This window comes from Glycine max, chromosome 12 (genome assembly GCF_000004515.6).
Source record: "Glycine max cultivar Williams 82 chromosome 12, Glycine_max_v4.0, whole genome shotgun sequence".
NCBI classification, from domain to species: domain Eukaryota; kingdom Viridiplantae; phylum Streptophyta; class Magnoliopsida; order Fabales; family Fabaceae; genus Glycine; species Glycine max.
The window spans coordinates 11,748,927-11,757,305 of record NC_038248.2 but is presented as its reverse complement, the minus strand read 5'-3'; the positions used below and the strand labels follow the sequence as shown (position 1 = coordinate 11,757,305).

Here is an 8,379-nt window from a genome sequence, read left to right as displayed (position 1 = left end):
GAATGAAATTATTCTTGATCTAGATTTTACGGATCTAAATATTTGTATGGATCGTATTAAGAGAAAACAAACACAATATACAAAGAAAGGAGCTACAAGAAGCACTCAGCTTCTTGAAATTGTGCATATTGATATTTGTTGACCTTTTGATGTTAGTTCTTTTGGAAAGGAAATATACTTTATCACCTTTATTGATGTCTATTCACGTTACAGTTATGTCTACTTGCTGCATAAGAAATCTCAGGCAGTAGATGCCTTAGAAATATGCTTGAATGAAGTAGAAAGACAATTAGACAGATAGGTGAAAATTATTAGATCTGATAAAGGTGGTGAGTATTATGGAAGATATGATGAAACTGGGCAACATCCAGGTCCATTTGCTAAGCTTCTTCAAAAACATGGCATTTGTGCGCAATACATAGTACTTGGTACACCACAACAAAATGGTGTATCAGAAAGGCGTAATAGAACTTTAATGGATATGATTAGGAGTATGTTAATCAATTCAACTTTACCCGTATCTTTGTAGATGTATGCTTTGAAAATTGCCATGTATTTGTTGAATAGGATTCCTAGTAAGGCAGATCCAAAAACACCTTTTGAACTGTGAACAAATAGGACACCTAGTATATGACACCTGCATGTTTGGGGTTGCCAAGTAGAAATAAGGATTTATAATCTACAAGAAAGAAAATTGCATGCAAGAACAATAAGTGGATATTTCATTGGTTATCCAGAAAAGTCAAAGGAATATATGTTTTATTGTCCTAATCATAGTATGAGAATTATCGAAACTGAAAATGCAAGGTTCATTGAAAATGGTGAAATCAGTGGGAGTACTTCCACGAGAAGTGGAAATTAAAGAAGTTAGAGTGCAAGTTCCTTTAGCTTGTGTCTCTAGCAGTAAGGTGATTGCTCCTTTAGCTATTGCTACAAACAATAATGAAGAAACACAACACAATAATGAGCCCATGATACATAATGAACCTATTATGGAAGAACCGCAGGAAGCAGCATTAAGGAGGTCTCAAAGAGAAAAGAGACCAACTATTTCGAATGATTATGTGGTATACCTATATGAAACAGAAATAGACTTAAGCATTAATGATAATGATCCAGTTTCGTTTTCACAAGTTGTAAGTTGTGATAATTTTGAGAAGTTGTTAAATGTCATGAAAGAAGAGATAAATTCCATGGAACATAATGATGTTTGGGACCTTGTACAATTAGCAAAGGATTGTAAGAGAGTTGGTAAATATGACTCTCATGACAACCTTGAATGTTACAAGACTAGACTTGTTAAGGGATTTACTCAGAAAGATGGCATTGATTATAAAGAGACGTTTTCACCGATCTCACGAAAGAATTCTTTCAGGATTATCATGGCATTTGTAGCCCATTATAACTTAGGGCTACATTAGATGGATGTGAAAACTGTCTTTCTTAATGAAGATTTAGAGAAGAATGTTTATATGAACCAACCAATGGGGTTTTCAGTTGAGGGAAAGGAACACATGATGTGCAAACTAAAGAAATCAATATACAGTCTTAAAGCAAGCCACCCCGCCAATGGTATTTGAGGTTTAATGATATCATTGTTTCCTTTATATTTAAGGAAAATACTGTTGATCGGTGTATGTATCAGAAGGTTAGTGGGAGTAAGGTTATTTTCTAATTTTATATATTGATGATATCTTGCTTGCAACTAACGATCTTGGTCTTCTCCAAGAGACTAAGAAATTTCTCTCTAGAAACTTTGAAGTGAAATATATGGGTGAGGTAAGCTGTGTGATAGGGATAGAAATATTTCGTAATAGATCACAAGGATTGTTAGGCTTACCTCAAAAAACATATATCAATAAAGTACTAGAGAGATTCAAGATGGAAAGGTGTTTAACATCACCTATTCTAATTTAGAAAAGAGACAAACTTAGTCTCGCACAATGTCCTAGAAATGATATGAAACGAAAACAAATGGAAGTTATTTTGTATGCATCAGTTGTTGTTGCATCTGAAAACTAAATTTGTAGCATGTTTTGAGACTACAATTAGGCTAATTGGCTGCGGAACTTTATTTCAGAGCTTGGAATTGTCGACAGTATTGCTAGGCCGCTGAGAATGTATTGTGATAACTCTGCAATAATATTTTGTAAGAACGACAAGTACTTTAAGGGTGCTAAGAATTTGAAATTGAAGTACTTTGTTGTGAAAAAGTTCAGAAACAAAGAGTGTCAATAGAACATGTTAGCACAAACCTTATGATAGTTGACCCTTTGAATAAGGGATTACCGTCCAAGACATTATAGAACATGTTGAAAGTACGGACATTATTGTTATTGATGATCATTAAGTGTAATTTATCTTATGCATTTTAGTAACACTCTGAGCTCAATTATGATATGTTTCTGATTACATGTTCTCTATGTTTGCATGCATGTTTGTGTTAGAGTAATGTTAACAGGTTTTGTCTTGAATGAAGACATTATGTTGGACCAATTATGTACTCCTAATTAATAGTCATATTAAGGAGAAGACTAATTTATAATACATGGAAGGGACTATGTCGATTAGATGATGTACAACCGTCATGACTTGAATTGGTTCCTATTCTTAATCATGAAATTATGATGTATCCAATGTATAAAACAATTTAGTCATTTTTAATGCGCATTATGTTAGTTAATCTATTTATTTATTTAGTCCATAATGTTTATTAATGTCACATAAGCCAAGTGGGAGAATGTTAGAATTAATGTCTCATGTGAGAGGCATGTGACTTATGTAGGGACTAAATAATTAATAATTAAAGACTAAATTGTAATTGGGTTTAATAGGAGAAGTTTCTAGAGTTAATTGCTACTTGATGGGAGTAGTGGTTATAAAAGGGGGTTAATACCCACTAACATGAAATAAGGTCCCCTTCTTGACAGAAAAGTGTTTTCTCTCACCCATAATCATCACGAATGTAGAGAGAGACAGAAAGAATGGTCTAAGGAAGTAAAATATTATTTATCTCCTCTTCCAAGGAAATCAAAGTACACCAGAGAGAAGTCTTCCTATGGAGAAAGATACAAGTCTTCCTATAGAGAAAGATACGCATTATCTATTTATCTATTGTTTGTGAAAATCATAGATTTCAAGATCCTATTGCTCTCCTATAATTGATATTCTAGGAAATCCCTTAAACTCTTACACTAACTGCAAAGAAATGACCCAATTTGTGGGTGTAGGATACTTACTTATTCGTGCTCAGTGTAAAGAAATGGCCGGATGAACAAAGTTTCTAGCATTGGCACTGTTGTTCAGCAACCACTAGTGCCTGTTGCGGTTCCTCTTCCTCCCCAGGTTCTGCCACCACCACCCATGCCTGCTATTGTTCCTTCTCTACTACTTGTGCTTCACCATCTTCTACATGTTGCATTATATTTTGTCGGAAATATCGGAGTATTACAAGCAATATAAATGCTGCAAAGAAAATTACATCATAATAATCATCTCTCAGTCACAAAAAGTTGCCAAATGCACATGCCACCATAAGTCAATAAAGTTGTTTAGACCTTAAGACACAAAATGAATCTTTTAAGGATCATTTTCCACCAAGGAAATAACATGTAAGAGGAGCAAAAATCTCTCTTCAACTAAATATTGTTATTATATTACAGATTAGATGAGACTACTATTACAATTATGAGAGAGTTGATGCCTAAATAGTAAATAGTCATGCATCCTTTTGCAAAAGGCAGTGAACAAGTATATTGTGGTCAGAACTAGGTTAAAATTACTTAAACAAGTGGCAGATTTACTGGAGATTTACCTGTGAAGATTCGAGTCTTTATGGTAGATAGATTCCAAAAGGCAATATGTGTCTGCAAGCACTCCATGTGTCCAACAATCTCAATTTCAAGCACTCAACTGCATGAGAAAACCTTATCTTAGTATACAAAATGTGGATAGACCTACCACTGTTAACAAGAAGGTAGACTTATACCTCGCTGGTTTATCTGAGCAGAGTAACAAGAATAAAGCTTTGGTACATTAAAGCTGACAAAAAATCCTGCTCATATAGGTATCAGCAATTTAGTAAGATATGCATTGTCAGAACTAAAATATAATGACAAAAAACATGATAATGTGAACATAATAGACTTCATGATGTCCTCACCAATGACACAAAGCCTCCAAATTGTAATAAGATGACCATACTCCGCTCCTAGTAGAAGGAAAGGAGCCACCCGCAACAAAAAAGTTAAAATACAATCTAATGGTATAAACTACCACTAAAATGGAAATTTAGCACACAATCAAGAAACAAAGTTTTGGTTCAAGGAATTACTTTCAGGGTCATGCACGGTTCTCCTGAAAACAGCTCTCTAGTCTTTGAAATTGCAAAATTTAGTGCAGGAAGAATCAATTTTGCAAGATGCAAAATGTCATCTTCTTTCAGCTTGGCAAAACTTCTTTTCTCAACCTGGTTTCTGAACACATTGAGAAATACAAATTCGTTTAGTACATCCAAATCCAAAACTAGTATAGCTTAGAAGAGAAACAACATCATGACAAACTAAACACATATTACCTTTGACAAACTGAGTTTGAGAAGAACGAAACACCCAACAAGAGAATTGCCAATCGAGATATGGCCGAGAAAATACTGAAATGACAAGCACGGGAGTCTCAGACTCTACTACTAGACAGACACACAAAAGGAGAAGAAGCACAAAGAAAGAAACTGCAGACCTAAAGTTGACCCCTTTAGTGAAGCAAGAAGACAAGAAACAAAGACACCCGAAAACAAACCAAAGGGTCGATTTTGAAACATCTTTCCACATTATTAAATCAGTGATCAACACGCCAACACGATCTAGATCATCAGCTTCTAAACATCAAACCAAAGTAAACACATCAATCTATATGCTATATTTCAAAATAACATTAGATGAAATCAAATAAACAGAGCTACAAATAAGAGCAATAAACCTCCTAATGTAGTTACACAAAATTCTGCTACGGACATATTATTACCTTCAGAGCGCAAAAATCTCGTCTCTGTCTCAAAGAATCACAGAATTCAGTTAAATTAATTAATCCTAACAATCACAAAGGACGCCCAATACTTAACGGGCAATCGTGTAAGAACTTGTATATCATAAATTTATCTTCGAAATTCACTTAAATCATTTAAAAAAATACAGATTTTAAAAGGATTTGCATAATCTTATTTAAATTAGACTTTAATTTATATATAAAGTCATTGTAACACATTTTTATTCAGATATCCATTAATATTTGGCTTTTTTATGTGAAAGGGTTTTTTTTTCATTTTTTTCAAATGAGGTTGTTTTTGAATTATTTATTAAAAGGGACGACTTTCTAATTTAGAAGTCGTAATTTAATTTTTTTAACTGAAATCATAAATTTTTTTGACTTAATGTAATTTTTTTTATGACTTCTAAATCAGTGTAAAATAATTTTATGACTTCAAAGTTATAAAAATAAAAAAAATTATGAAAGATATTACACTCATAAATAATTGTACTTTAAAAAATTATTAAAGTCTTAACATGTTATAACTTCTAGCTAGCCCCTTTCCATAAATAATTCAAAAATAATCTCATCTGACCAAAAAAAATACCCCTTTTGCATAAAATAAAAAAAACCTTAATATTTGGCTATGTTTACCATATCGTCTTACTTATTAATATAACGTGACTATTAATATAACGTGTCGTTCAGATAAATTATTATTGTTATTATATATCTATATAAAAATATGGTATATTCAAAATAAGAGCTTAATTTTTCATCAATTGTGCAATTATTTTTACAATACCAGTCAATAGAAAATCAACCTAAGTTTAACTTTAGCACTAATTAAATTGAATAATGACAATTTGTAATTGGATAAGATTGTGAAAAAAATCTTTAGGTTGTGAATTCATTCTAATTAAATTCACAGAATAAACTTTAAAAAAAAGCTAGAAAGAATTTATATAAGCATCACGTCATAAATTCACATCCCCTAATTAACCAACATTTAAGATCACTGAAACTGTATAACCTAATTAAGAAGATCGCATTTTGGAATTCATGCATACTTGGAGAAGAAGTTGAAGGTGGTTGAAAAGGCACCAAGCTGAGTCTCTCCTTCCTGTGTCTCCCACTGTGCCTCCTCTTCCTCTGTTTCACAACCTCCTCCACCGCCACTCCCTCCTTTTCCTCCCTTCTCCACCTTCGCCGCACTCCGGCGGCCTCCGGCACCTCCTCATCGAAGCGCACTTGACCTCCGCGCCGAGGAAGGCGATAGAAGCAGAAGCTCCTTGATCGGAAGGGAGCTCGTCGGAGATCGGAGGAGAGACGGCGACGAAGGCTTCGCCGTCGCCGGAAGCGTGTCGAGGGAAATTTGAATTGGCTCCACCGTTCCGTTCTCGGTTTTTCGAGCCAAACGCGACGATGACTTTGTTCGAGAGCAGTGGTGGTAGTGGCGGTAGTGGTGGTATGGGGAAGAAAAACAATCCATGAATCTGAATGTGAATTTGAATTTGAATGTGAATGTGAATTTATGAGTGAGTGAATGAATCGAAATTTGGGTTGAGTGTGATTGAGTGTAGTTTATTGAATGAAGGAGTAAGTGAAAGCTTGTGTTAGGAGCCGTTGGAGAAAGACGACGCCGTTTGTAGTTGTAACTTTTTTTTTTTCAAATGTAGCGGTGCGGTGGTAGTGGGGTGGGACCGTCAGCTTCAACGGTTAATGTTAGAAAAAAAGTTCAAAATGTTAGTGCCATGGTTACTTTGGAACTTGCCACTTAGTGGACTGTGACGTCACCAAGTTATGATATTCAATGGAGGGAAATGTGTGCCTTTTCTACATGTTAGCAAATTGATTGTTTCTTGCCATGCATGATGACTTTAAGCTTGTTTATTGCAACTTTCGTTGATAGACATTGATTGAGATTCAAGAAATATAATAAACATTTATGTATTGTATTTATTAGAGTTCGCCGGTGTATTTATTATGTTTATTACTTTTTCTTTCTTTCTTTTCCATTATAACACTTGCTATATTTATATTTATTACAAGTAATTAATTTTCTTTTTAATCAAACGTATTTTAAGAAAATTTTGTGCATAATGAAAAATGAACATGATTTTCGTACTAAATAGATTGTTGTTATATGAATATAACGGGATCTCACATTATTATGTTAATATTTTGAGTTTTTTTCTTTTATTCTTATTTCTTACTTATGTTAATTTTAATCCACCTTAGAATGAATATTTTTACATTAATAAATTTTAATTGTTAATTTGTTAGAATAAGAAATTGAACCAAAACATTTCCCTCCTTTTATTACCTTTTATTACCTTTTGTTAGATTGAGTAGAAATTTAAAATTGTGAATGTATGAATATATGTATTTTGATGATGCTAAAGAAAAATCAAATAAAGCCGCTTCAAAGGATAAGCATTTGCTTCAAGATTAATTCAAGAATGTTTCAACAAACAAAGTCTTGTTTCAAGATTCACTAAAGATCAAGTCTTGCCTCAAAACAAAGGGTTTCAAAGTCATGCAAGGCTCTGGTAATCGATTACCAGGAAGTGTAATTGATTACGAGAAGGGAAGAATGAAAAAGAGTTGTTGAAAAGGGTTTTGAATTTGAATTTTGAACATGTAATCGATTACCATATGTTTGTAATCGATTACCAACAACGGAACTTTGGAAATTCAAATTCAAAAGTCATAAACCTTCAAATTATAACTGTGTAATCGATTACCAGTGGAGAGTTTTCAGAAAATCTACCAACAGTCACATCTTTTGATTGGATTTGTGAATGGTCATCAAAGGCCTATAAATAGGTGACTTGGGCACGAATTTTGAAGAGAGAGTTTTGCTGGTCCAAAATGTCTTATCCTCTCAAAAGAAAATGAGAGAGATTCTAAGAGAATTTCATTGTCAAATACTCTCTCAAAAGAAACTCTTGGACAAACACCTGCAAATCCATTAAGAGTTTCTCCATGGACATCAATTGTAATATCCTTCTCTTAAAGAGAGAATTCTTCTTTCTTCTCATTCAAAGAGATTGTTTAAGGGACCGAGGGTCTCTTAAGTTGTAATGAATGTTGAACACAAGGGAAGGGTTGTCCATGTGTGATTTAGACTTTGTAAAGGGCTTTTACAAAGGGAGTGGAAAATCTCAAGTGGGTTGCTTGAGTACTGGACGTAGGCACGGAATTTGCCAAACCAGTATAAAACTGTGTTTGCATTCTCTCTTCCCTTATCTTATTTTGTTGCAATCAATTGTGTCTTGCATGTTTAAAGAACATTATTAAATTGATTGCGGCTTCTTCTGCATTCTGAGCCTATCTCTTTTAAAAGGGGGT

At 33.7% G+C, this 8,379-nt stretch overlaps 1 pseudogene; it reads right to left on the bottom strand.

Moving 5' to 3' along the window:
• Window positions 1-348: 348 nt before the first annotated feature.
• On the bottom strand, window positions 349-6,730 carry LOC100785297 (reticulon-like protein B17; annotated as a pseudogene).
• Between the last annotated feature and the right edge of the window lie 1,649 nt (window positions 6,731-8,379).